General features: G+C 38.0%; 1 protein-coding gene across 1 annotated transcript in view; it reads left to right on the top strand.

The window, feature by feature from the left end:
* The first annotated feature begins 192 nt into the window (after positions 1 to 192).
* Positions 193 to 7881, top strand: part of CAB39 (calcium binding protein 39) — a 41862-nt gene continuing 34173 nt past the window's right edge. The window contains exon 1 of the mRNA XM_085298534.1: positions 193 to 311. The gene's annotated coding sequence lies outside the window, so the exon portion shown is untranslated. The remainder of the gene's footprint in view (positions 312 to 7881) is intronic.

The raw sequence follows: 7881 nt of genomic DNA, 5'->3' as shown, positions 1-7881 counted from the left end.
GGCGCGGGGCGGCCCTGCCCCGCCGAGGGGCCGCCGCGGCCCGGCGCCCCTTTGTTCTCCGCGCTGCCGAGCCGAGGCGCGGGGAGGCCCCGGCTCCCCCGGCCGCCTAATCCCCGTTCCCGAGGCCTCTTCCTACAATTGTTGTTCGCGTGCGGCGGCCTCGCAGGCCTCGGCGCGGCGAGAGCTGCGAGGGGGTTGTGCATGAGGTCGTCTCCGTTTTTTCTAAGCTTTTCCATTTTTCCCCGCCGCAGTCCTGGGAGATTCTGCTAGTATTGAAACTGGGAAGTGTTCCGCACTCCGTTTTCCGAGGGGTAACTTTCCTTAAATACTGAAAGTTGTGGTGGGTGGTCACATAGGTCTGGGCGATTTGTTTAAAACCTACACGGGACTGGTGTGATTTAATCTGCACGATGAGTCAAAGATTGAATTATGTGACCCAGGCCCCTTAGGTTCAGCAATGCTCTCAAAAAATAGTTCAAATGTAGATCAAAAATGAAATTCATTAGTGTAAAATATTTTGAAGTTTTTTGTGGGGCATTCTAATGAGGCCTTGTCTTTTCCCATTAGCAGTTTAGTTTATTGTCAGGAAACACATTTTCCTTTTTAATGGTAGGAGCTCACAAAATCACATACTGTCAGAGGAAATTTAACGTCCTGAGCTGGTGTCTTGGTATCTGAACCTTCAAATAACAGGCTTTTACTGCTTACAGTGTTGTGTACCTTTCGTTAATACCTGCTGATGTAGCACATGCCTTTAAGCGGAGGAAAAAAGAAGGCCCAAGAGTTGGAGATGCATGGTGCCCATTTTGGTGTCAGAAGAACAGCCTGACGTTTTGTTTGGCTGCCCAATTTGGCAGCAAATTGATAGTTTACCTGATTTTTTTAGGAGCAGCATGATAACCCACAGCACTTTGTGTTGGTAGGATTCCGTCTGTTGTTGACTCCATATTATAAGAATATCATGTTTTGCAGTTAGTTTTGTGCTTGTCTTGGGATGTGAGAAACTCTTGAGTCAGCCAGGTAGTATATACTTGGCTTAAGTTTACTTGTATTTAAATTGTAATCTTGATGGTAGTCTGATGCTTGTCATTAAGGTTTTTTTAGACAGTAGTGGCCTTGCTATACAAGAAGGTTATGTCTGGTGGTGTTGAGAGCAAGCAGAATAAAGGTCTTCATAGTACACGTTCACTTGAATGGACTAATGTGTTGATGATCTTTTTTTAAAGGCTAGTGCTGTTGATTTTTTAAAAAATTAATTACATTCTTTATATTGACTTAAAGTTCTGAAACTTTGACATGTTGTATGGGTATTTACCACGCAGTTACTGACAAAGATGTATTGTAGAACAGAATTATAAAATAGAATTCATGTTTATTTGGGATGTATGTATTTAGATAAATGAGACTAGATGAAAATGTCAGTTAAGTACTACTTCATGACACTATGTCTTTGAGAGATAATTGTGCTCTTGGTATTATCAAGCACAGACCAATGTGTATGCCCGGTGGGGTGTGATAATATTAAGAAAACTCCACCTCTTGGAATTCCTTGATTGCTTTTATGAAGCGTTTATTCAGGAGGAAATAGCATCTAGTTTGCATTCTATCATGGAAGCTAATGCTTAAGTTTCTTATTAATTAACTGATGCTTGTCAAATGAGACTTTACTGCTGTGCTATATACTCTGCACTTTCTACCTTTTTGGTTAGTAACGCTAGCATCCACAAAAAACCAAATATTTCAAGGAGTTATTATTTCCGGCCTTAATTTTTGTGCAAGGTCTTCCTTGAAACTTTGGTAATCTCTGTGGTGCCCTTCTAAGCTTTAAGCATTTGGTAAAGCGTAGTCTTTTTTTTTCTGCTGCAAAATGTAGTCTTTTTTTCTACTGTATGTGAAGTGTATGAATGACACACTAATAGTTGATGCTGCTTTGGGCCAGGTGGCAGGAAGGAGCCAAGATGAGGTCCCTTCTAGCCCTGCTTTCTCTAGTTCTGACGCCTTATAACACGGTCTAATTATAGGACTGACTATTGAAGTGTGATTACGTTTGTCTAATAGGATGGATCTTGGAGGACTTCTCTGCAGATTTTTCTAGCAAAAATAAGATTTGACTCATCTGCTCCTCCAAAAGCAGTAGTGTCGTAACAGGCTGCTTAAGCAGATAGCTTAAGTGCATAATGTACAATGCAAAAAAATACAAATTTCCAATGTTGTATTTCCTAGGCTGTACAGCTGAAATCTTATAAATATAGCAGTTTTTGGTAAGAAAGTAGTGAGTTATGTGCATGTTTACTACTTGTTAGCTAAAAGTTGAAGCTAGATGCTAGTTACGTTAGATTATGACTTCTTTAATTGTTCAGTGATCTTAAGTCATAGTGTTCATTTTAACTGTATATTTTTGTAACTATAGATAAGTCTCAAACAAGCTGGAAAAATTCTTACTTCTATCAGTTGCCAGGATTGCGCTGTTTTAGCAGGAGAACTTTAAAATGTTGCTTATGTTATCTGCTTTGGGTGTCTAATAACGTGAAAGTTTGATAGTTCAGTCCCTTTTCTCTGTGCGCTCTCTTTCTATAGTTTCTGTGTTACGCTTTTATTATGCTTGTTGCTCAGTAAGATGTGGAGGTTCGTGACTTAATGAAACTTCATGTCTTCAGTTATAAAGTGAAACTTTAAGCTGATACACTTTCCCTCAATGCAAACAGAAAAGTTAATTTAGAAGATGATGTTGTCTTGGGTTATTTTAACGGTCTTGATCTAGACTTTTCAATACATGCTTTGGTAGTACCTAAGGCTTAAACTGCTGTCACGTGAATTTGGTTGGTCTTTAACCTGAAGAAATCTGTATGCTTTCCTTATTCTACTTGATGATAAAATGACACATTCACTTGTTCCTACTTAAATACTCTGCATAAAGGATTGAATTCAGGATTGATCCAAACTGGCAGCAGCTATAATGTGCTGTGTTTACAAGAATAACTGTGGTCATTCCTCAGAAGCCATGATGGTCTGTTTTTTTGAGACAACATTAATTTAGAGAGTAATTTTCTTAGGTGTAAACAAACAGCTGCAGTTTGCTTTCTAACTCTCTTGTTTTGGAGTATTCTAGCTAATATCCTGTAGAGTCAGTGGGCACTATAAAAAGTTCTTGACTGTGGATTTTAAATATGCCAAAAGGAAGCATATTTTAATTCCATCTACAAGGGCATGAAATTATGGGGTCAAATTGCTGAATGCTGTAGCTAATCCTTCTGTTTATTGGAAGTTTTGCTACTTCTAAGAAAATACCCAGTACCTTTTTAAAAATATATTTGCTTTGTAATTTTTTTCTTCCATTGCCCATGCCTTCAAACACTTAGAGAATTCATCACTAAAAAGTTAAATATATTCATAAAGGCAGTTCAGAAACTGAGAAGTTATAGTTAGCACAGAACTGTATTGATACATCGATATGTTTTTCTAAGTTGAGAAATGTCTTTGGGTGAAGTTATTTAGGAATGACTACTTTAAGTTATTTTAAAACAGTCTGATATACTTTTGAATGATCTACATACAAATTGCTACGTAAGTGAAAAATTGCTGTGTGCTGCTTCTGATTCTTACTCTATTGCGTGCTTTTATCAGTTTGCATTGATAACAAGTTCATTTCTGTTACTGAAAGAATGTAAGTAAAAATTTGACTGCCCCCCCCCCCGGTTTTGAAACATGACACTTAAAAATAGCTAGGATAGGACTTGACTACTAATGAAATTGGATTAATATGTCACCTTTTCAGGGAGTTGAATCTGTGTGATGCTGAGAGAAGTACTTATGTTCAGTCATTCATGTATGTGTAGTGCCTTACCTCTTTTGAAGTTACCTGTATTAAAACTAATGATCAAAAAATTAAGAGAAGCATTCCTAGAAATGGAGAGTACATAATCTTCTTCTGGCTGCTAGTGGAGTGCAAGCAGATAGCTAGCATCTGAAGAAATACCTTTCTGCAAAGTTCATGTGTATTTTTAAATTTACTTTTAGGTAAAGCTTTCTGGTTTATGAAAATGCAAAGAAAGTGTATTGAAGAGAAGGTTGTAGAAGGTGGACTCGGTCTGTATCCGGCCAGCTTTAATACTTTCCCGGGCAGAAGCAGGCTATGAGATTGATGCCACTTCCACTAATGTTTTACTCTGTACTCCCCTGGCTAGCAGCTCACCTAGGAAGACATCCATGCGTGGATAGCTTTTTTCAAATACTGCTTTGGAGCTAATCCAACTTCTAAAATTATGTGCTGAGAAAATTTTTTTAGAAAAGTCTGTTGACATTGAACAATTAGTCAAGTTTTGTACTGTGATGTAGATGCGTGTGCTGACGGTGCTTCAGAGCATCCTGCCCCGGTGGAATCTCTGAGCTCTTTCTCTAGGTAAGCAGTTTCAGGAGTTTTTACTACAGTGGTACAAATGAGGTAAAAGTTATTTCTATCACTATGTATTACTTAGGTTATTTTGTGTAAAACAAGCACTTTCCTGTTTTGGCGGATCATGCTTTGTTCAAATATGTCAACAATTTTTATGTTGTTGCCTCTTATCTTGAGATGATTTGCAAAGTTAATCAGCATATAACATCTTGACTTTATGGAACATATTCTAGAGAAGAAGTAGTGATAAAGGAAAAGTTTAAATCACAGAGAATTCAAATTTTAGAAAAGAAAATGCAGAGATTTTTATTCTACTTGAATGAGATTTCAGTAATACTGACAGATAGAGCCTTCACATAGGTGAGTGCTGAGAAGTCTCTCCCACATAGTTTATGAATGCTTTCTCCTTCTAACCTGTAACACCTGCTATTCAAGTCCTGCGTTTCTTCTGAGCAGAGATTGTCAGTGATGGAGAAACTTCATGGGGGAATTTAGAGGTACCTTGTAGGAGGAAGAGTTGAGACAAACTTCTTGATGGAGGCTTTGTGTGTGCTCAATGTTATGTTAGAAAAATGTTGAGAAAGCAAAATTAATCTTTCAAAAGTTAACACATAGCAGAACTTCAGTTTGCTTTGCCTACATTGCTTTACAGAAGCTCTAATTACATGATTGCTTACAGTTTTGTTTCTGTAGGAGCTTTTGTTCAGTCAGTGCACAAGAGGATGCTCCGCGATGAACATCCTTTAAATGAGTTTGTTTAATCATGACGTAATATTTGATGGTCCTTATTGCACCTCGTTCAGATACTTTTCCTGAAGAAAAAGAATTCAGTTCTTTGTGGACTTGATTCACAGATGCTAAAGGAAGTAATTTTACCAGTGATCTCCAGTCTGGTGGTTCTCCTCCTCCTGTTTTTTGTGTAATGAGTTTAAGCATAGAGAATTTCCTGTTAATTTGAATGCCTGACTTCACTACATATTGTGTAATAGGACACTCAGGAGCTTACGTTTTGAAAGCATTTTTTCCAGTAGCTTCCTCTCATGATGTGGGGTTCAGATGCCTAAAAATAGGTATCTAGTATGATTTTTAGATGCTCTCCAGCATCTTCCCCTGATAGGTAGAAGGCTTGTGATTTTCTGAAGTGGCAGTTGGAGAGCGGGTATGCTGTCCTAGGCCTCTGAAGTGGCATTAGTCATTTAGGTACCTGAATCACTGCTGTAGTTAGTTGTTAGTCTTGGAATCTCATTTGGGGCTCCCAGACGAAGATAAATACTTAGATAGTGGCCACATATTAGATCTTGGGCTATCTCTTGCTTAATGAGAAAGAAGAATCTGCAAGAGTTCTGCTGTCCTGGGCAGTACTTGAGGGTGTTGACTGAGAGCGCTGTTTTTGCCGTCTTCTACCTTGCTCGTTGTATGCTCTCTAATTTCAGAAACAAATAAGGAAAAGTTCATATGGAAAATACTTCTTTTTAGTAGCTTGGGATAGATCGTCTATGAAATGAATGATAGCTTCTCTTAGAAAAATATGGCGAAAGAGAGCTAAAATAGTCGGGATAATTAGAAAACCTTAAGTCTGGAAATGCAGAGTGTTTGACTTGTGAGCCTTGCTACTTAAACATGGAAATTACAGCATGCACTCAAATATGGTCCGAAAGCAAACAAAAATGCTCTCCCTCCAGGACCTTATTGCCCCTGCAAGGTAGGCAGGAAAGCTGGCACCTTTCCATTCCAGCTCTCCAAGGGAGCGTCCCCCTGAGCTGCCAGTTCCCTGCAAGCTGAGTGATGACAGGTCGTGCTGGGCAGCTGAGTTGCTCCAGCCACCAGAGGAAGCCTGCTTTTTTCCATGGATTTTGCGGATGGTGATTGACAACAAAGGAATCTTCTTGATCCTAAGTTTTCTAAACAAATGCTTTTCTGGACCTGATTATTTAGATTTATAATCTCTAAGAAAAGCAGTCTGTTGACTCATCACTATTGACTAATGTATTTCCGTTTTACTTCTATAATTGACGTTGAGCAATATTTAAACTCTTAACTCTGTAATAGGGTGGAGCTGGAATAAACAACTGATAAACAGCTCCTTGCATCCATTCACAGAGCATTCTGTGTAGAGTTGTGGTGTAGCTGCACAGTCTGGCTGGTGTGGGTCTGACTCTGTGTGTTATGTGAAGGGGTTAATGCCCCTGGGTCCAAGAAAGCCTCTTTATTTCAGGATTATGGAAAAATTTCTCCCCAAATCCCCAAAACGTCAGTACATTTGTGCACGATCATGCTATATCAGTGGGGTGACAAGCTTAAGAATGTATTGAGGTTTTCAATTCTGTGAACCAATTGCGTGGCAGTTTTCTTCATTCTTTTAACTTCGAAAGAATCCCAACTCTCCTAACTTTCTGACTTGTAGTTGTATTTACTTCTTTTTGCATATTCAGTTTTATCAAGCTTAAAGAGAAATGAATTCTGTTTAGTGAACTTTCATTCTTGTTTGGGAACTTAAAGGCACATGCGTGTGTGTGCATATATGGCTACTATATATTTTTTAACTTTATATATAAGCATGGATTTATAATGTAGCTCCAACAGAAGATGGATTATATTTTTCCTTTGAGACTGACCATGCAAGGCTTTTTGCTTCCTCTAGGAATTGCACGGAATAAGCTATCAGTGTTGCTAGAGTTGAGCTGTTGGAAGGGACTCTCACGGGTAGTTCTGCTCTCTCTCCAGCGCTGGCGGTCGCTCCGAGGGTATTCATGCAGGTTGAGGACTTGATAGAAGCAAATCTAGGCAGTAACATCAAATCTGTGTTTCAGAGTTAGCCGCTCTTGAGCTTTTCAGTGAACAAGGGAAAGGATTGTTGGCCAGAAAGACTGAATCTTGAATCACTGCATGGGTTATTTTTAACTTTCAGAAACCCTTACAATGATGTAGAAGTCTTAGTAAATATAGCAGAAGTTTCTGTAACTCATTCCTTCTATTTATTATGGTACTTTATTATGATTATTAAGGTACTGTGGATTTATGTCTCTAAGATTTACACTAAAACTGAGAAAATCTGTCCTTTTATCAAGTCCCTAACAATAGATAATATAATTAATAATTTTAAAATGATTGTTTTTCTTATTAAATGAGAAAATTAAAAATTATATTTTTAGGAACTAAAAGGAGAACCTGGATAGTTTGAAATGTAATGAGCTATGATACCTTTCAGCTGAAGTTTATTTTAAATCTTGTTCAACTTAGTAGTGAAAGATTTTAGTTTAATAAATGTCTGGATTGTGTGAAATCTCCTGTTTTGCTTCTGTATCTGTTGACTTTTGAAAGTGCTATTTCGGATGTTTTGTATTTGTTGTTTTCAGAAATTTTAATAATACTATTACAAATTATCTTGCAGAATTTATAAGAAATTGTGCATTTTGATTGCAATGTTTTAGGATTATACTCTTAAACCAGTGCCTTAAAAGCATAACCTTATACAGTCCCTCTTAAAT

Source organism: Rhea americana, unplaced genomic scaffold (assembly GCF_003343005.1).
Source record: "Rhea americana isolate MKP2758 unplaced genomic scaffold, rheAme1 scaffold_14, whole genome shotgun sequence".
NCBI classification, from domain to species: Eukaryota; Metazoa; Chordata; class Aves; order Rheiformes; family Rheidae; genus Rhea; species Rhea americana.
This window is presented reverse-complemented; position numbering and strand designations above follow the sequence as displayed.